Source organism: Lynx rufus, unplaced genomic scaffold (genome assembly GCF_022079265.1).
Source record: "Lynx rufus isolate CCGP_SWC_20201006 ecotype Redwood Valley unplaced genomic scaffold, mLynRuf1.p SCAF_3, whole genome shotgun sequence".
In the NCBI taxonomy this organism is placed as follows: Eukaryota; Metazoa; Chordata; class Mammalia; order Carnivora; family Felidae; genus Lynx; species Lynx rufus.
This window is the reverse complement of record NW_025814845.1, coordinates 81,913,695-81,936,310: the sequence shown is the minus strand read 5'-3', so window position 1 is coordinate 81,936,310 and position 22,616 is coordinate 81,913,695. Positions and strand designations below refer to the sequence as shown.

The 22,616-nt window shown below is 37.2% G+C and overlaps 1 pseudogene; it reads right to left on the bottom strand.

The window, feature by feature from the left end:
- Window positions 1–1,947: 1,947 nt before the first annotated feature.
- On the bottom strand, window positions 1,948–22,490 carry LOC124521118 (histone H3.3A-like; annotated as a pseudogene).
- Between the last annotated feature and the right edge of the window lie 126 nt (window positions 22,491–22,616).

Sequence of the window (22,616 nt, the reverse complement as noted above, 5' to 3'; positions counted from 1 at the left end):
CTGTGTTCAAAGATTTAACCGGAAAGTGATGAACGATATAATCAAATCTATTTAGAAAAGCACTTCCTCCTTGACAAGGGTGAGAAAAACAAAAGGGAAAATTATGACCTTCTACCATATGTTATGAATTATGCTGGGTGCTTTCCCTAGTTCATCCCATTTAATCCCCACACCATCCATTGAGGTAGGTTTTATCATCCCTTTTTGTTCCAAAGAGGAAACTGAAGGTCAGAATGATTTGACCAAGGCTTTCTTGTAGAAAGTGTGTTCTAGCCTGCGTCTAAATCTGAATCTGCCTGACTGTAAAGCTTATGCACTTTCCTCTCTGCCTGGCTAATGTTTACTAAGGGGATGATAATCTACTATATGTTGTACACAGAGGGTTATTTGTTCTTGTTTCCTTCTCCTGATTAGTACATGTAAACTAATCATCCCTAGCTCTAAGAGAAAATATGGAAATATTTAGAAAATATGGCATTTAAAAATATTCTAAATAGAGATTTAGGGATAAAGTATGCTAAAACTATTGCTTACAGTGAGATTTGGGAAATAACCATGAATTTCATTAAACGATGTTTATTCCTAGCTATGAACTACTTCCTACCTATGGCCACACCTTTTACCCTCTCTCCACCCACACTCGTAAAAATTGTGTAGTTGAAACAAGCAAACCAATATTTGTTCTTGTTTTTGGTTATATATCCATATAGTATGTATATAATATTGTGTACATATGTATTGCACATATATAATATGTGTGTATGTATATATGTATGTATGTGTGTATATATATATATATATATACACATAGAATTGTTGGATTTATATCATTGTCTCCTTTAATTACAGCGCTGGACATACACCGAACAAAACAAAACAATGAACAAAACAAACATGGCTCCTGTTCTTGAGTGGCTTGTAGTCTGGAGAATTATAAGGAAATAAATAAATAATAAATACAATGAAGCCATATATGTATTTACACATATAAATGATCATAAAAAGATAGTGTAAAAAGGAACCTTTCTTTTTCTAATTTTTACAAATGCTGTGTATTGGTGATGGGTGCCATAGTTATGTTTGATCCATTCTGATTATACAGTAGAACATGCAGTTCTGATTGTAAAACAAATATAGTTGACCTTTGAACAACATTGGGGTTAGGGGTGCCAACCCCCGCTACATAGTTGAAAATCCATGTATAATCTATTTTTTATAGTTTAATATATTTTAATAGCAAACTTACAGGAACAGCACAGAAGACAGGCAACATTAAAAACACATAATTGCATGTAGGAGAACTCAGGAAAGTATAGTGAATGGATGGAATCTATTGAATGATAAAAATGCTACAAACACCATTTAGTTGCTATCAAGAAGAAATTTACTTGTTCTAAAAAATCCAAATGCTTGCATTGTCCAGAAAAATGTAACAGGTTTGTTTATAATTGTGATAAAGTCAAACTACTAAAATTTGCTTACTGATACATTTTGGCATACATTAATGCTTTATGGCCCCACATTTATATTAAACATTCGCACACACATGAAAATATAAAAACTGTCAATACCTGACTTCTGTCCCCTATTTTTCTACTTGCAGTCATATACTTAGTTATCTTTTGACACTATGGAAAAAAAATACCTAACATTCAGAACTATCAATAACAGAAAGAAGACAAAATTAAAAAAAAAAATTAATGTGTATTATTTATTTTTTAGGGAGAGAGATAGAGTGCAAAATGGGGAGGGGCAGAGAGAGGGAGACACAGAATCTGAATCAGGCTCCAGACTCTGAGCTGTCACCATAGAGCCAGGTGTGGGCTCGGACCTTCCAACCACGAGATCATGACCTGAGTCAAAGTCAGACGTTTAACTGACTGAGCCACCCAGGCACCCCAATAAATTTTTTTTAAGGAATGAAAGGTTTTTCACCATACTGGATTCTTAATCATATTCTCCACGTATGCGGTGTGCTAGCTGGATGTCTTTTGGCACAATTGTTCTGTGTTTGGCGTGGGTAGCACACAGGTTGGTGTCTTCAAAAAGGCCCACCAGATAGGCTTCGCTTGCCTTCTGCAAAACACCAATAGCTTCAGTCTAAGAGCACAGATCTGTTTTGAAGTCCTGAGAAATTTCTCGCATCCGACGCTGGAAAGGAAGTTTGTGAATCTGATGATGTCTAATTTCAGAGTGCCACAGTACTAGGTCTGTAACGATGAGGTTTCTTTACCCCTCCGGGAGAGGGAGCACTCTTGTGAGTGGCTTTTGTAGCCAGTTGCTTCCTGGGTGCTTTATCACTGGTGGATTTGAGGCAGTTTGCTTTGTACGGGCCACGGTACAGAGACCTCCTACTTAACCCCCTTCTCCTTCTCCTTAGGCGGCCGCTTAGCCGCAAATCTCCATATGTAACTTTTGACTCCCCCCAAATTTAACTACTACTAGCCAACTGCTGGCTGGAAGCCTTGCCAATCAAGTTGATTAACAAATACTTTGTATGTTATATCTATTATATACAGCATTCTTATAATAAAATAAGCTAAAGAAAAGGAAATCATAAGGAAGAGAAAATACATTTAGAGTACTGTGCTTAATTCTTTTAAAAATGAATCCATGTATAAATGTATTTCAAACCCTGTTCTTCAAGGGTCAGTAGTATAATGTATTTCATGTCTTCTTGAAGTTAGTCAGAAAACCAGGTAAATAGGCCCTCCAAAATCTAAATATTGATTCATTTGAAAGCAAAAAAATAAAAATAAAAAGTTAATGTTTATTTTTGAGAGAGATAGAGAGTAAGGAGAGAAGCAGGGGAAGGGCAGAGAGAGAGGGAAATAAAGAATCTGAAGCAGACTCCAGGCTCTGAGCTTTCAGCACAGAGACGGACATGGGGTTCAAACTCACAAACCGTGAGATCATGACCTGAGCCAAAGTCAGACACTTAACCGACTGAGCCACCCCGGCACCTCTGAAAGCAACAGAAATTTAACATTATGAGAAATATTCACAATCATATAGGGAAAAAAAAGTTATCTCCTGGGGCTATCTCAAGAAAGGAACTGTAATCCATTAGTGCAGAGTTAATTACAATTTTAATTCTCTTATTGCCAGAGAAAACATTTGTTGTCACTTGCAGCATGGCAGTAGCTTAGCTAATTTAAATTGTTTTCTTATGACAATGCATAATGTTCTGTCAAGTTAGTTTAATGTTTTTACTTATTTCTGAGACAGAGAGAGACAAAGCATGAGTGGGGGAGGGGCAGAGAGAGAGGGAGACACAGAATCAGAAACAGGCTGTAGGCTCTGAGCTGTCAGCACAGAGCCCCACGCGGGGCTCGAACTCACGGACCGTGAGATCATGACCTGAGCCGAAGTCTGTCGCTCAGCTGACTGAGCCACCCAGGCACCCCAAGTTAGTTTAAAGAAATAACCCGGATAAAAATTGCCTAACATGGAAGAATGACTTTCTAATAGTGAAATTTCAAGCAGAAGCTAAAGCAGGTTGTTATTCAGCAAGTTTTTCCCCAGCACTCCTCCTCTAAAAATCTCTAAAATGCTAGTATAAGATAGACATTTGTGGAGGAGGAAAAGGGAGTGATCCAATAGTGCAAAACTGCTCTAAAGGATTTTATTGTATGAACTATATGTGTCAGAGGAGCTAGCAAACATTGCCATATAGCATAAAAAGAAAAATGTACGTATAAGCAATGCAACCAACTATCAGAGTGTCATGCCAAGTAAAACACCAAATAAACCTTGAACAATGAAAAAAAAAAAGAGAAGAAAGTACACACAAAAAAAGAGAGAGGGAAAGGGGAGGAGGTGGAGGGCCTGGTGGGAAAGAACCACTGAGCGCTCATCTTTATCTTAACGGACTACATGGTCTAATCACCACTGAGCACTCATCGTTACCTTGGTTGCCTACAGCCAATGGAGCAAGATGGGGCCCATGTTCTCAAAAGTGTGTCACATGAAACTACAGCATTAAGCCTTTTCAATGTACTCTCTCCACATATGACAACCCACCCCATGCTTACGCTGAAAGGTAATGAGTGCCTCTTTTATGAGCTCTCTTCATTGTTCGTGGCCATACAAAAACTTGTGTTGGTTTCTTCTGTTGAAAGTCAAAACTACGAAGCAAATTGGACAATACTGGGGGTACGTTTTAAAAGACAGAAGGTCAAGAAGAAAGGCAAGAAGAAAGAACTGAGGAGACAGTAGTTTTGTGCACTGTCCATGTGCATCTTCCATGGAGGTTTAGAAGATTTTTTTTAATTTTTAAAACTTTTTTTAATGTTTATTTATCTTTGAGAGAGAGAGAGAGAGAGAGAGTGTGTGAGCAGGGGAGGGGCAAAGAGAGAGGAAGACACAGAATCTGAAGCCAGCTCCTGGCTCTGAGCTGTCAGCACAGAGCCTGGTGCAGGGCTCGAACCCACAGTCTGTGAAAACATGACTGAACCAAAGTCAATTGCTTAGCCGACTAAGCCACCCAGGCGTCCTTAGAGGAGTTTTTGTTTGTTTGTTTGTTTGTTTGTTTTAAATAGCTACCATAGCTACATGGATTCTTCTCATTCACATGATGTCAACAAAGAAAAAAGTGATTTATATTCATTATGATATTGAAAACTTACAGTTATAGAAAAATAAAATCATAACTGATCTTTTGTTGATCTAAAGTTACAGGTCATGCCTTTACATATAACTCTTAGCTGAGGAATGAGGTTTGAATATCCTAGAAGGAGCCAAACTGAAATAAAGAAAGACATAGCTGGGAGACAGAGATGACTGCTAAAATAACAAGAAGAATATCCTAGGTGATCACCTGCCAAAGTCCCAAATAGACTATGATGAGTAGAGTCAAAAGAGGGAGTAGATCAGCTGCTTGATCTTATCTAATACCTCTAACATCTTCTTTGGATAGACTAATAGGAGAGCTGGAATTAGAGCATGGGTTCATGGACACCCAGTTAGCACCTCTTTCCACGGCCTCATGCTGCAGTGCCTACATTTGACATATTTTTTAAATCCCCCCCCATCCTTGTCTAGTATAAGTGACAAAAGTGGAATAGATGTAAGATATATGACTTGATATTTTGACACACATATACATTGTGAAACAAGAGCTACAATCAAGCTAATTAACATATCCATCACCTCACATAATGAAATGGGGAGATGTTGCTACAAAGTTTCTGTTATGCAAGATGAATAAGTTCTGGAAAGCTAATTGCAGCAATGTAAATATAGTAAACAATATTTTATACTTGAAATTTTCTAGGAGAATAGATCTTAACTTAAATGTCCTAACCACAAAAAAACATTGGTTTTAATATTATATATATATTTGTATATATACATATGTATAAATGTGTGTGTATATATATATATATATATATATTTGTATATGCCTACATACATATATACATACATACCTACATACATATACATATATATGTTGCTATTAAATATGTATGTTACTATTATGGTTATTAAAGTACAAATTTACTTGAAAGCATTACAACATTTTAAGTAGCATTTTGTATTTTTTCAACAAATGGAGCGATTCTGTGGAAATATTTGAAATTTGGAGATGTTAAAATTGATCTTCTTGAGTAATAAAAGTTGGACCGTTTTCCTTAGGTCTAGTCAGCATGAAAATGTAGACCCGTATAATGTATATACTTTTTAATTGAAGTACAGTTGAAAAACAGTGCTATATTAGTTTCAGGTATACAACATGGTTATTTGACGAGTCTATGTTTTGCTATATTCACCACACGTATAGCTACAGTCTGTCACCATACAACACTATTACAATACCATTAACTATATTTCCTATGCTGTATCTTTCATCCCCTTGACTTATTCATTCCATAATTACAAGTGTGTACTTCCCACTCCCCTTCTCCCATTTTGCGCATCCCCTTACCTCCTTCCCTTATGTCAATCATCAGTTAGTTCTCTTTATTTATGGGTTTGTTTCTGCTTCCTGTTTGTTGGTTTTTTCTATTTGTTTTGATTTTTAGATTCCACATGTAGGTGAAATCGTATGCTATTTGTCTTTTGCTATCTCACTTATCTCTCTTAGCATAATACCCTCTAGCTCCATCCACGATGGTGCAATGACAAGATCTCATTCTTTTTTATCTATCTATAGATAGATAGATGAGAGATGATAGATAGATAGATAGATAGATAGATAGATAGATTCACACCACATCTTTTTTTCCCCATTCATCTGTCAATGGCACAGGTTGCTTCCATATCTTGGCTATTATAAATAATGCCACAATAAACATAAGGGTGCATATGTCTTTTCAAATGAAATGGTTTTGTTTTTGTTGTTGTTGTTTTTGTTTTTTCAAGACAAAATTTGTCTTTTCAAATGAAATGCTTTTGTTTTTGTTTTTTTTGGTAAATACCGAGTAGTAGAATTACTGGATCATATGGTACTTCTACTTTTAATTTTCTGAGGAACTCCCATACTGTTTACAAAAAAACCTATAATAATAAAAATAGTATGGTACTGGCATAAACATAGACACATTGATCAATAGAACAGAACAGACAGCCAGAAACAACCCATACTTATGTGGTTGATTAAATCTATGACAAAGGAGGCAAGAATATACAGTGGGGAAAACACAGTCTCTTCAATAAATGGTTCTGGGAAAACTGGACAGCTACATACAAAAGAATGAAACTAGACCACTGGTTTACATCACACACAAAAATAAAATAGATCAAAGACCTAAATGTGAGATCTGATACCATAAAACTTATAGAAGAAAACAGGCGATAATTTCTTTGACATAAGCCTTAGCAAAATTTCTCTAGATATGTCTCCTCAGGCAGGGGGAATAAAAGCAAAAATTAATTATTGGGACTACACCAAAATAGAAAGCTTTTGAACAGTGAAGGAAACCATCAACAAAACAGAAAGGCAACCTAATAAATGGGAGAAGATATTTGCAAATGATATATCTGATAAGGGGTTAATATCCAAAATATAATATAAAAAATATATAAAGAACTTATACAACTCAATACCAAAAAGAAACCCCCCAAAAAACCCCAATCTAATTAAAAATGAGCAGAAGACTTAAAAGGACATTTTCCAAATAAGACGTAGAGATGGCCAACGGACAAGGGAAAAGATGCTCAACATCACTAATCATCAGAAAAATGCAAATCGACCACAATGAGATTTCACCTTGTACTGGTCAGAATAGCTAGAATAAAAAAGACAAGAAATAACAAGTGATGAGGGTGTTGACAAAAAGGAACCTCATGCACTGTTAGTGGGAATGTAAATTGGTGCAGTGACTGTGGAAAAAAGTATGGACATATACCTATATAATATTAAGTATGAAATGATGTTAGAGACATATTCCTACTCAAACTGTTTCTGCTGCTGAATTTAAAAGATTTCAGTGGAGAATATGAATTTTCAGTGACTCCAGAAAAACTTATTTCTAGCAACAGAATAAGAGCTAAATATGCAATACTTTATTTTACCTCTCATTTAGTTTTCACCATTGTTTTAGAAAGAATATGGTCTCATATATTAGATCATTTGTTGATATGTCCCAAGCATTCACTTTCAGATTCCTCCTTCTCCAGAATAGCTCACTCTAGAAGGGGGGACATACTTGAAATGAGAGATCTGCCACCTGACTTCCTTAGCTCTGGTCTCTCTCATGCCTATATCTTTTGGGCTTATTGTCTTCCAAAATAATCCTCATGAGTTGCCATAGTTTAAGAACTTGTTTTTAAAATCTCTTCTATTTCTCTGTAGAATCTCAGACATTTAGAAGAGACAGAGACAAAAATAAAAGCACCCAGATCTTGATATAACAAGGGATAAAAAAAGAAGAACATGGGATTCCCCTCCACCACTAAGCCCACTATCATTCCTGGTGATGTCAACAACCACAAAGAAGTCATCACATACTGTGGCTCCTCACACCTGCTCATCTTTTCCTCTGCTTCCCCCTTTGCCACATACTCTCATGTCATCACTAATAACTAGAGTAGCACCTCTGAAATCTCAACGGCAAGCCAATACTGATTGCCATCTTCTATTTTCTTGCTTATTAGAGAATCCAAACTGCTGTAATTCTTTGACTGTGTTGATTCCCCTTATTCATTGAACTGCCATTTTTTGTCTGCCCATCTCATTCGGTTCTTTGGCTTAATGTACTACCTACCTGCTGATGACTTCCAAATTTTGAATTTAGTTTGTGTGGGTGACTGCAATGGGAGAACACTCTTAAAGTTTTTAGATGTCCCCCTCTTCCAGATTGCACAAGCAATCCCCTTGTGCAATACCCTTTAGCAAAGTGTTGCCTAGTCACTCACACAATTTTGTATTTATCCACAGGCCTCATTTGATTGAGAATTTTTTACCAGCTGGAAGAGAGGGGATGAGAGGTGATTTACTTTTCAACCCAGCAAGTCTTGGGTCTTGTCTATTTTCTCTAATTTCTGCTTGCAAACTGATTAGTTCCTTCTACCTTATATATTTCTTCCTGTATTTTATCATATACCACTAAGAGAAACAAACTGATGGCTACCAGGTGGGGGTGGGGGATGAAAAACATGGGTAAAGGATAGTGGGAGGTTCACACTTACAGTTATGGAGTAAGTCAAGGGAATAAAAGGTAAAGCATAGGGAATATGGTCAATGCTATCGTAATAGTGTTATACGGTGACGGATGGCAGCTACACTTATGGTGAGCATAGCATAATGTATAGAGTTGTCCAATCACTATGTTGTACACTTGAAACTGATGTAACATTGTGTGTGAACTATACTCCAATTAAAAAGGGGGAAAGAAAATACAGTCTGGGGGCACCCTATCGAGATGAGTTTTCATCTCCAATGGCAACTCTCAGAGTCTCCTCAGATAAAGACTATCCACTTTCCCTCAATTTGTTTAGTTCAACAAATGTTTATTGAGTACTCGCCATGGACCAGGAACTTTATAAGGATCCTGCATTTAAGTTTTATGGGTGACAAGGGAGAAAGATACAGCCACAGATATGGGTTAAAGTTGAGACTCTTAGAGTAGCAAAGATATGCAACAGTCCATGTGAGAGATTCTGAGACCCATGGTAGGGATGACAAGTGAGTAATCAGACTGAGAAAAAAATTGGGAAATCTTAGATTATTGGGTATTTGGTGAGGGAGGAAAAAATATTCAAAACTGAAATTGAGATATTTTTAGCTTGGGGTATCTAAATGTGTGGTATTGTCCCCCAAAACAGTAGGAAGTATAGACTGAGAGCATGTTTGGGGTTTGAGTTTATTTCTGGACAATGTCGAATATATGTACAGCCATATCCAGGGGAAGAAGTGTGGCAAGCAGTTCCACAGTGGGATCTAGTCTAGATGTGTACCTTGGAAGTTATCAGTTGGCAACATGACAGTTACACCCAAGCCCTCCAGAGCTCTGATTTAAACACCCACACATAGTCACACAACTTCTTTGCCTGGTGTAAAGGAGATATGAGAAAGTTGTGGAGATTCCGGGGGTGGTTCACTCCCTGGTGTTTCAGGCAGAGCCCAAGTACCCCGTTTAACTAAATTATTCCTGCTGTTGGCACTGACATTTTAAGTTACATAATTTTCCAATTCGACTATCCTATTCTTAAATTTATGTTTCTGTTGATAGGGATAAATTGAAAAGATGATATTGGCTATTTTCTAATTTAGGACCAACTGCTTTTTTTAAATACTTAAACGACATGATGTGAGTATTAATTATGGAAAATATAGGGCAAATTTACATTGGTTTTATGCTTGTCATTATGATATACACTTTCCTACCATATTATTTAATCCTCTTCCTAAATCTTTCAAGGCAGGCATTATTGCCACCACTTTACAAATGAGGAAACTGAAGTTAAGGGAAATGATTTAACTTTCTAAAAATCATAATGTGTGGGCAAGATACTTAAAATATCGGCAAAACAACATATTTCTAGAGCTCTCCCTTTTTAAAAAATTAGTTGCAATGTTTACATTTCATAGACCAAAATTTACCATATGACTGAATACTGCTTTCCCTTAACTGAAATGTCACTCTCCCATCAACTGTTTTCCTTCACTTTCTTCCTTCTTTCCTTCACTTTCCTTCACTACGTTTGCACTGCTGACTTTTATAGCAGATTCAAATTCTTCAGGTGTCTCAGTGTCTACCGGACATTTCTATTCTGCTTCACGTTACATCTTCATTCTTTTGCTCACTGGAAATTTCTGCTGGAGGCCTCACAAACATAGTACAGTTCCCTAAATGAATCATCAAGCTGTCCATGCCTTTGATACCTCAGATCCAATGGCCCGTCTCTTTAAATGCATTCTTGTCTAATTGATGACTTACCCCTCCCTTGTCATTTTACCACATGTGTATAAAACATAATCTCAGCTGCACCAATCCACCAACTCACTTTCTCCTTTCCTAAACAATAGCTACTTCTGAGTCCTACTAGAGAGATATATACAATCCTGCACATTGGTTCCCTTACAAATCCAGTTTCCAATAGAAGATGGCATTTGAGGCTCCTCAGAAAAACCTTCCGTGTGGCCTCACTTCCCTCTTCCATTCCTCAACATCTGTTTTCCATTTATTTTTTAAACCTTCTATCCTTTTCCTTTTACCTTCAGTCTCAGCAGATAATCTCAATACCTAATTCACAGACAAAACAGTGATGTCCTAAGTACCTACTTCTTGTTCCATTTATCTTGCCCACAACCTGCCTATACCATCCCCATCCTTTAGACAGACCTCTTTCCTCATGTGTTACCAGATGTGGTTCTCTCTTATTGATGGCTAACGCCACAACTGGGCACTGGATGGCATTCCCATCTCCATAACTCACATGTCTAGATTTCTCTTTGACACGTTCCTTCAAAATAACAGTTTTTGAAAAAGCAGTCTAGACTTTGCTTTCCACTTTCTAACTCCCTAATGACTCTTCAAACCATTACAATCTAGCTTCTATCCTCACCACATCAAGCTAAAATGTCTTCATGATGTATTCTTGTTTCTCAAAACAATTGGATTTGGTATGGCTTACCCCACCAGCTTCAGTTACAATATGGGCAACATTTTTCCCCTCTAAAAATAGCTAAATACAATATTTCTGTTTGTAAAAACAAACAAAACAACAACAACAACACAAACAAAACAAAACAAACAAAAAAATCCAAAAACAAAATCTCAAAATCAGGGGCAAAATTATAAAATCCAGGTAATAAAAATATTTCCCAGAATCCATCTGAGTTTGTTTTAGAGAAGCAGGTGGCTTTTGTTTTTTCTTTAGACTAGTAATGCACAACTCTACTTGAATTATAACATCATAGGAACAAAAAAAAGTGTTTGCTATAGAATAATTTTTTCACTTTTGGGTAGTTAAGTATAAATTAAGACCTGTGTGATTAACCATGACAACTCTGATAATAAATTTAGATTTAAAATGATTTTTTGGGCTTACAGATAGAATTTGTGTCATTTATTTTGTCTTCCAGCATTGGAATAATTTTTCCAATTGTATTATCCTGCAATATGCACAAAGAATCAGTTATTCACTCTAGTTTTCCTAAGTAGCCTGTGTTTGCCTCTTTGGAGAGGTTTCTGAGTATTTCTTTCAGGGAAACATAATCCATTGGAGGTTGCCAATTATAAAAATCTGAAAATCTCAAACAGTTATCCTGAAAACGCAGGATAAGTTGGGATGTGACAGGTGGGAGTAAGCTTGATGTCCACGTAAGAAGTAGTAACCTAGTGGGACACTGACTGTATTGAGATTAATAATATCATCTTACATAAGAAGTAAATCAATTTCTGTCCCTCAAGATGGGCAAATTCCTGGAGTACAAAGAGTTCCTGAAAACAGTTTGTGGCATCTCTCAAGAAAACTGACTACTGTAACAAGGATGGCCCTAAAATAGATCTCATTCCTGATGAATAAGATTTTACTTATGGGATGGTAATAACATTAGCAGAAGCATTTGTTGACATGAAGTCAAAGCCTAATTTTTATTAGCCTGAAGTTTGTGATGTATGAAGTCAACATAAGTGCCAAGAGGTACCTGTGAAAGTGAATCTACTTCTGAAGCGTTTAAAAGCATGGCTATTAAATTTTGTCAGTAGTCAGTTAAATCAGAGCAGTAGATACAGTGTAAGAAAAAGACACCACCTGAGACTTCTGATCTTTCTTAATTGGCAGAAAAGAAGGATCAAAAGTAAAAGGGTAGAGATGATGGTCCTATTGAGAACTTTTAGTTGGTAAATAGAGAATGACAAAAAACAACAATAAGCAAGATTGGTGGTAAAGGGAAGAAGTGCTGAAAAATCAGAGAATTAATCTTGTTCCATTGTTTTGAGCAGAAACTGCCAACTTTTGTAGTCAGCAGTTTGTCATTTTGGGCAGAGGTTGTCCACTTTATGTAGTCAGCAGCTTCAGAATTCCTAAAAATCATCAATTTAGGGTCTCCTGCTGGAATGGAAGTCCGGTAGTCAGAAGGAATTGCTGTATATATTTCAATTTGAGAAACGTGACCCCAAGGATCAACACCTTGGAATTTTACTGCAGTACCAGTTGTTAACAGTACCTTTAAGTTTTTTTTCTGTTGAGGTTTAAGGGCAGGTTTTTTTTTTTTTTTCTGATGCCTTTTTCAGAAGCTCAGATCTCCAGGTTTCAGATCATGCAAAGGCTGCTTAGCTAGGCATTTTGGAAATACGGTTTTACCTATTGGTGATAAAGCTAGAGGTATCATTTGAGTCTCCTGCATAATTGGTCACCTCAGCTTCTAAGAGAGTAGAATCTAGGCTAATTTATTTTTTCTAAGTTTTTTAATTAAATATTTTTAATTTATTTTATGTTTATTTTGCTATTATAAGCCATACCATGAAGCTTTTTTGGTACATTCCTTTATCATGACAATCTCCTTAAATGATAGCAAACAAGCTCCAATTTGTTTAGTTTGTCATTCATTTTCTAAGGGTTTCTGTAGCAGTCACGAAATTTCAATAACTCAAGCATTTCAAAGCAATGGACTAACATAAAATCTTATATCCCCTTAAGTATAAATAGTCTTCTACCTTTTTTTTCCTCCAGAAGGCAGGTCTGAGCAATAGCAACTAATTTAGCTACCTAAATTGACTTAATTCTGTGAGACACTTAAATTTTAAGAAAAATTCATGCCTGATAAAATAACCTACTTGGAAAAAAATTTTTAAGAATCAAACATTCATAAACATAAGTAAATCAGAATTGTCCAAGAGAGTCTCAATCTAGGAAATCTGTACAAGGTATGGAATGTTCCCTGAGATAAGCTAAATAATCATGGGATTCTTCTTCCTGTAAAGAAATTGTGGTTTATATACACAATGGAATACTACGTGGCAATGAGAAAAAATGAAATATGGCCTTTTGTAGCAACGTGGATGGAACTGGAGAGTGTGATGCTAAGTGAAATAAGCCATACAGAGACAGATAGATACCATATGGTTTCACTCTTATGTGGATCCTGAGAAACTTAACAGGAACCCATGGGGGAGGGGAAGAAAAAAAAAAAAAGAGGTTAGAGTGGGAGAGAGCCAAGGCATAAAAGACTGTTAAAAACTGAGAACAAACTGAGGGTTGATGGGGGGTGGGAGGGAGGAGAGGGCGGGTGATGGGTATGGAGAAGGGCACCTTTTGGGATGAGCACTGGGTGTTGTATGGAAACCAATTTGACAATAAATTTCATATATTAAAAAAAAAAAAAAGAAGAAGTTATCCAGCTTTAGAGCATTGCAATGCTGAGCAATTGCATGTGAATGGAGAAAGCAACATTATTTCATAGTTTGACACCTGGCCAAAAAGTACTCAGGCATTTTGTCAATAGAAGAATTTGTATAATATGGGAAACCATTAAGCTTATTTGGAATTTTAAAACTAAATCAGCTCTGGTTTCCTTAAGTTTTTCTATTCCTGTATCACTCTTAGTCAAGGGGATATGTTTTGGTTATTGAATCTAAAGAAAGACTGAAATAACAGGCTTCTGATGATTTTCATGTTATTGAATCATACCCCTAATGTTTATTCAGACTTTAAATGAACAACAACAGCAAAACAAAGAGAGACAGAGAGAGAGAGAGAGGAGAGAGGAGAGAAAAAAAAAGTTTTTAAAGTGAGAATCCTGGAAACAAATTGCTTTGGTGACTGTTATATACCTATCTTTGAGCTGAAATAGGAATATGTTTTATTTTTTAATTTGAAAAATATTCAATCATTAAAAGATCATTTACATCCACATATTTACTAAAAAGTCAAGCTTTCTTTGAATTATCAGTTTTTTAAATATATATTAAGTATGGTAGACAAAACCTTTCAAAACAGCTTTGAATTAGTTAATATTTGTAGAATTTTTAGGCAAGCCTGATTACTTTTATGGTCCTTTCTTTTACAGGGTGAAAGGGGAAGCATTGTGTTACCCAATGACCATTTTGAAAACCCAAAGATAGTGTAGTCATAAAGCACATATTTATCTTTATTTTATTTTATCAAATATTTTGAAATATTTTACTTAGCCATTGTTGATAATTTTGCTTCTTAGGGCTTTGTTGGTATTTAATTATTAAGGCAGATCAAAGGCAGTGAGTAGTCAGCGAGGGCCCTGGGGGGATAAATCAGTATTAGGTCCTGAGGCAACTGCCTGCGATATGGTAACTTTAGTTCAGAGGAGGACTGAAGGAAAGAGAAGGCCCTTCCTCCAGTATGCCTGGGAATTTCAGGGGAAGATGGAGATTAAAGATCTCAGTCTCAGCCCGTATTTTCCCAAGTGTCTTCGACCCAGATCTCATGGTCCCACTTCTTTCCACCAGTGTCCCTGTTTTAGGGTGAGAGATCTGCGGGGACTGAGCATTTAATTTGGGGCTGAAACTCTGCAGGCATACTTCCAGATATGCAACCTCAGGAGAGGAGGAAGGCATTCCAAGTTGCCATGGGGCCTTCCAATCCCATGTTCTTATTTATATGTTTATGGCTCCTAATTCCCATTTACGCTTGCTGAGGCCCAAAGAGGAAAATGACAATGTGAGGAAGGGAGATTCTACCACATGCCATAGATTACTCATGTCCCTTTTATCCTGGCCAGGAGGTTATCCCTGAGCTCCTTCAAATGTGAATCACCCAAATCCTGACACCCATCTTTAAAGAACATTTCTTGGGCCCACTTATAGTATGAAATACCATATCAGCCACGTTCCCACCAGGAAGCAGTTGGTATGCTCATGGTAGAATAACTCAAGGAGTGTTTATCTACTAAAGGAGTATTTACAAAGATGTTGCAAGACATAGTGGAATTATAGGGGCTGGTGCAGGATCCTGGGGCAAATAAGAGCTCTTATCATCCCTCAGCCTTAAAGGATGAGAAAAAAGGAATAGTTACCACAACCTGAAAAGAGGATGTTGGGAGAAAGGACCTGTAGCCATAGGACACAGACTTTCTGAAGTAAGCTTGAAAGAAGGGAGGCAGGAGAATAATTCTCCTAATGTCACTCTTCTCCCCACCCCTAATCTACTGGTACTCTTCATGGGCCAAATCCCACTGGAAACGGGAGGACAAGGAGGACCTCCAGTGCAGTCCATTCAAGTCGGCGTCCTGGGACAGAAAGCAGGGAAGGGGAGACGAAGAAAAGATCTGGAGAGGAAAATAGATGAAGTGTGGCTCACTTATGTTATGGGCATTTCACTGTGGTCCTATTTCATCTCTACTGGCAACTAAAATCATTGTTGGGGGCTTCCATGAAATCCTATACTTATAGATCTCCTGAAAGAGCCTTTTCAGATCCTTGCTTTTGCAGCTCTTCCAATAGTTATCTAGCTCAAATTCTTGATATTAATTTTCTTTCCACTAACTATATCTTGAGTGGCTTCTGCTTTCCCAACCAAATCTGTCCGATCCAAGAACATTGCATCCCTTAAAAAGGACTCCATAGCCAAAAAGTAAGCGATCAGAGAGAAACGAATCCAATGTTTCTTTCTCCAATTCCTTTGGTCAGAAAGATGAGGAAAGCTGAACAGAGAGATTTTTTTCTTTTGTTTCCTTGGACACCCATGAAGTTCATGGGAAGTTCGAAATGACATTTTTAACCATATTTAAGAACATAGCATTTTAAGATCAATACATTCAAATGTGTATATATAACACTAACACAGATAGAACAGAGTTTGTTAAGGCAAGTTTCCTATAAAGGAATGTTACTTTTTAACTCTTCCTCTTTCTGGTCACCAAAATCTAGACTGCAGCAAGTATATGGAAACTAACCCGAATGGATCTTCTAAACCTGGAGAAGTTTATTAATTCAAGACAGATGAAAAGTAAGGACTGAAAATAAATAAACACATACTTTAGAATAAGAACCATCTGTAGGACACGCTGCAGTTAATCTTGATGTAAATCTAGACAACAAAGAACAAATCTTATGTTAATTTTTAGGGACACTGCAAAAGCCTTTAATCCTATCTCTAGTTCAATCCATGCTGTTTCTCCTAAATCTGAGAACACTTTTGTTTGCCACACTTGTCCTTCCTCTTAGTGGTCCATATTTCAGTGGAAAGCTTTTGCTTTCAGATAGTGCACATGTACGTGCAAAAAATTAATTTTAGCTATAGCCCTTATTTGTTGAGGCAAATAAAAGCAGCCCCAAACTCTAGAGCCCTTGTACACATAGCCTTTAATCAGGCATTTAATTAAGCATTCTACATGCATTATGCAACTTAACTCTCACAGCAACTATGTCAGTTCATTTGCTGTCTTTTTATTTCCAGTTTATAACAAAGAAAATGGAGGCTTGGGGTTCCTGCCTAAATCCATAAGTTAGAATGTGAATGCAAGTCTGACTGATCTCAAAATCATGTCATTAACCTTTATATTGTGCCCCTTCTTCCAAGCAAACCCACAACCTATGCTGGGAAATGCTTTTTCTCTTGGCTTCTACCATGGTGTTGTATTTCTCTCCACCGTGAACTGATAATTCTATTTCTTATGTCTTTTCTCCTGTATTATTCTATCTGCACTACGGCGAGGGAAAGGATTACATGCCTCCAGTGTTGTCAGGAAGAATAACTTACTGATTGGGACCAAGGCTAAAAATCTTTTCTCATATTAGGAGACATTTGGGTGCACCCCTACTTCCTGTAACACTGCAACACTTCCCTGGAGACAGAGCTTCTTCATAGCCATTGTTATGGTGGATCATGAGTTGAATTTTCCTCATCCTCTAACACCTTTTCTTCCATAATCTAGAGCAATAGCCTACTTGCATGGACTCTGTGAGTTCACAGTGAACAATGATAACTATCATAGCTTACGGCTTACATGTCTCAAAGGCTTGCGATTCCCGCTTCACCTTATTCGTTTCTAGAAACGGATCCCATCCTCATCACTTGCTTTCTAGGAAGGGAACACCTCATATTTATCTTTTGTTTCCCCCTATTTACCACAAAGAGTAGTTATGAACTAAAATAAAAATAAAGAAAATCCATACATGAACACATACTCTATTTAACAACTAAAAATGTTTTCTGTGAATTGCTCCTTTGGTCCAAAGATCTTTAAAGTGTTTATAAAAGACAACTAACTAAGCTTTACGATAGTCTTATATACTTGCCAGCTGCTCTAAAGCACCTTCTTCTTACAAGTTTTTGAAATGTTCAAGGAGAGCTTTTAATCCCACTGAAAGCCAAAGAAAAATAGGCTGTACCTTCATGCCACTTATTGGCAGAGGTGAAAAGTAAATATACTCTGAAGTGTACCTGAAATCTTTTTCAGTGATTATGTGAAGCTTTCTAAAGATTAAGAGATAGGGCCTTCCTTTCTAGCCAATGGAAGGTCACAGAACACCACTCTGCCATCTGCCTCTTTTCCTTTTGTTTAACAAGTTTAAAAGAAATGTTTTATGGGGTACCTGGGTGGCTCAGTCAGGTAAGCATCCAACGTCGGCTCAAGTCATGATCTCACAGTGCATGTGTTCGAGCCCTTCATAGGGCTCTGCATTGATGGTGTGGAACCTGCTTGGAATTCTCTCTCTCCCTTTCTCTACCCATGTCCCACTCATGCTTTCTCTCAAAAAAAAAAAAGTTTTGTGTTGAAGAGTTTGACCAAGATCTCCTGCAAGTGATTCAAAATCCTCTCCAGTTATCAGAAAATGATGAAAAGTTTGAATTCAGATTGAAATCACCTTGGTTAGATATAATTTAAGTCCTTGGTTTGGGTTTAATTCATTCAGTCTTGGTAGAAAGATTTATGTATCCTGTTTGGGGAAGCTTGTTTGCAGAAGGCTTTTCTGGGGCGTTTTTTTTGTATGCTGTTCCACATGCTGGTGAATTTGTAGATTGAAATGTCTTACTTGGAGGTGATAGCTTTCTTATGCAAGTAGGGAGAATGAAATAAAGACTTTGATTTGTGCACATTTCTCAGGTTTCTTATCTGATTCCACTGAAAGTTCATATTTCTGTACTACATTTTTAAACGCAATGGCCTTAATTTTACACTTATTTAATAGGTAGTGCAGAAACCCTGAATAAATTATGGATAGGACAATAAGTCCTTACACTCAGGGAACTGTTACATATACACTTATACTCTCTTCCAAACTAATCTAAAGTGGAACTTTCCCAGCAATAAATAAATTGTACCAGTAATGAGTTGAGTAGCTTTATGGCTTATTGGTCATTTTCTTGGTAATATCTCTGATCATTTCAAATACCCACACATAAAATGAGTTTTCAAAATGGGAAATAGCACTGAACATTAGGGTAATGGGTTCAAAAATTGAAAACCAGATTTATATAAGAAAAAAATATATTACAATTGGTTTAAACCTCCACATTTAATTAAAGGATGTTCTTGAAGAAATTACTACCATATCAAGAGCTACTAATCAATTATGCAAGTATTTGTTCCCAAAGGTGATTAATATCTAGTACAAGTACTTAATGCAGATGTATAACTGACAAATTGAAGCTAATTGGAAATACCAACTCTAAAAAGTTAAACTGGTATAATCCAGATGGCCTACCTAAGAAAAAAGCTTTGTTAAAAACAGAAACATCAAATAATATTGTTTGAAAGATGGACCTATGAAGAGCTCATTATCTATCTGTAATATTATTTTGAGAAAATACCATTGAACTGGAGGTATAGTGAGTCATATCTTGATGATCAGCACTATAGAAAAGCTAAATAGACCATCAAAATTCTCTTATATTTGAACATATATATATATATATATATATATATATATATATATATTTTACTTTCACTTGAATATGGACTTAACTTCTGAGAATTCACAAATGTTAAAGTAATTCACATATTAGTATATCAGAGTTCTTGCTAATACAGAACTGAGCTTGGATGAAGTTTATCTATACACTTCCTATAAAAATAGAATTTTATTAAGCAAATTAAAATCATAAGTGAGATTATAGAGGAATAGATAGCATGCTAAATACATTGTCTTTAAGTGTTTTATAATTATACTTACCTACAAGTATTTTATTGAATGTTCAGCATTTTGCATGTATTATATCCTTTAATTCTCATAACCTATGAGGCATACCCAATTTACAGTATCCCCATTTCATAGATGAAGAAACTTCAGTTTAAAAAGTCTTACTTCCACCAAGCCATTCAGTCACTAGATAATGGAGTTGGGATTTGGAGAGTGTTAGACTCCAACCCCTCGCTTGCACCACACTCCTTTTCAGCAGACCCTGAAAAGCAAGCAAGCACTAATGGTGTGAAAATGTGGGTGGAAAGGGTACTAGAAATAGGGAGCATTTCATTGCTTCCCTCTTTACTCATATACTATCACTGCCTTGTATGAACTATGAGAGCACCTGCCCAACCTGCTGTCAGTGTGAAGAGGTGATCTTCTCAGTAAGAACAGTCATTTGTTCATTAAATGCCCACACTGTCAGGCATAACTCTAAATGTTTGGGATACATTAATCAACAGAATGGGTAAAGGTACATATATAGCAAGGGGATACAGACAATAAACATTGAAACAATAAATAAGGAGATTACATAGCAATTTAAATGCTGATAATTGTCAGAGGAAACAAGGCCTAGTGGAGGGAATAAGGGGTTATGGGGTGGACTGTACTTTCAATAAGGTGATTTCCTTTAAATGCTTAAGCAAAAGAAATGCCGGTGCAAGGGCATTGCTATTAGATCATGCCTGCCTGTTCCACGAACAAGGAAGCGAGTATGACGTGGTAGAGGGGTGGGTGGGACAAAGAGAGCTGGAGGAGAGCAAAGATGGTGGTGGTGAGCTAGCAGGCTCCTCGCGCCTTGGATTTTGGTTTCTTTTCTAAACAAAATGAGGAGATATTGCTGAATTTTGCGCAAAGAAGTGACCTGATTTTTCCAAGATTGCTGTGGGTGCTGGGTTGAAAAGAGACCACAGGGAACAAGGGAAGAAGTAGAAGGACAGTTGCAGAAATCCAGGTGAGAAATGATGGTGGCTGGGATCACGTAGTACCAGTGGCAGTAGTAAGAAGTGGTCAGGGCTGCACTAATTTTGAAGGTATGAGGATTCCATAACAATTGGATGTAGACTGGGAGAGAGATAAGTGAGTCCAAAAGAAACAAAGAAGCAGCCTTAAAAAGGAAGGACATTCTTGCATATTTGATAACATGGATGAACCTTACACTAAGTAAAATAAGCTAGTCACAAAAACACATTATACTGTTTGATTCCATTTATATGAGGTACCTACAGTAGTCAGATTCAGAGACAGAAACTGGAAGGCTTGTTGCCACAAAAGGCATGGCTTGGGGTGAGGGAAATAGAGAACTGTTGCTTAAGGGATATAGTGTTTCAATTTTTCAGGACGAAAAGAGTTCTGGAGACGCTTTGCATGAAAGTGAATGTACTTACCACTACTGACCTTTACATGTAGAAATGATTAAGATTACAGGTTTTATGATATGTGTATTTTACCATAATTAAAATTTTTTTAAGCTTGTTTTGTTTTGTTTTTTTAGGAAGCAAACTAGGGGCACCTGGGTGGCTCTCGGTCAGTTAGCCATCAGGCTCTTGATTTCAGCTCCAGTCGCAATCCCTGGGTCATGGGATCCAGCCCGGCATCAGGCTGTGCTGAGCGTGGAGCCTGCTTAAGATACCCTCTGCCCCTCTCCCCCACTCATGCTATTCTTTCTCTCTAAAATATCAATCAATCAATCAATGAAGGAAGGAAGCAAGCAAACTCTAAGTCAAAGATGACACCCAGTAAGGCGCCTGGGTGGCTCAGTCGGCTAAGCATCTGACTTCAGCTCAGGTCACGATCTCGCAGTCCATGAGTTCGAGCCCCGCGTCAGGCTCTGGACTGATGGCTCAGAGCCTGGAGCCTGCTTCCGATTCCGTGTCTCCCTCTCTCTCTGCCCCTCCCCCGTTCATGCTCTCTCTCTCTCTCTCTCTCTCTCTGTCTCAAAAATAAATAAACGTTAAAAAAAAACAAAAACAAAGATGACAGCAAGGATTTTAGCACAAGCAAATAAAAGAATGGATATGCCAAGCTTAGAGAAAACCTAGCCCAGGTGTTAGTATTCATCCTTTCCAAGAAATTCTCAGAAAAATCAGAACAGAATTCTCCACAGTCTAAGGTAGGGTGATTCTCCATCAAAGTCGTAGCATTGATACTTTTAGTTAAATTCTCCTCTATAGGGAGTTTAATATATTCTTTCTGGGCATTCCTTCTTGGTGCTGCTGCTCATACCACACTTTGTCATTTTCTACATGCAAATAGTGAGTAAGTATATGCTGCTATCTTAAACATTCTAGTTTAATATGAGCATGATCACGTGGTTCTTCATTTCTATAAATACATAACAGCAATCACTATGCTTTATTTCTCTATTTTGATCACTTATTAACATCATGGGCCATTACCTCATATTCCAATCAATAGCTTATCCAGTCCTGTTGCTTTACACTGCATCTTAACTTTTATGCCCCTTACAGTGACTTGACAACCTTTATTAGAAAATCTCTTTGGGGCACCTGGGTGGCTCAGTCAGCTGAGCATCTGACTTCAGTTCAGGTCATGATCTCATGGTTTGTGAGTTCAAGCCCCACGTCGGGCTCTGTGCTTACAGCTCGGAGCCTGGAGCCTGCTTCGGATTCTGTCTCCATTTAAATAAACATTAAAAAATAAAAAAAAAGAAAATCTCTTTAACATTATTACTTCCAAGAACCAAATATTTTATCAAGTGCCTAGCATCTTGGTATTGCTTTCTCCCCTTTTCCCCACTGTTTTTACCTTACCATGGGCATGAGGCTTTAATATCACAGTCTTGAATCCCACTGCTGCTTTCCTGAGTGAATCACCATGGCTTGAGCTATATGTGTATATGGAAGCTCCCCTGACTGTTTGCTCTGGAGGAAACTCTGTTTCTTTGGGACCATCCTCTTTGGCTAAAGGGAACATGTTGGTCAGGTTGCTGGGGAGGAGTGGAGGTGGGTGTTGCTCTGACCCACGGTAGTCAAAAATGTCAGTAAAAAACATTCATTTCAATTAGTAATATTTTTTTTTTCAACGTTTATTTATTTTTGG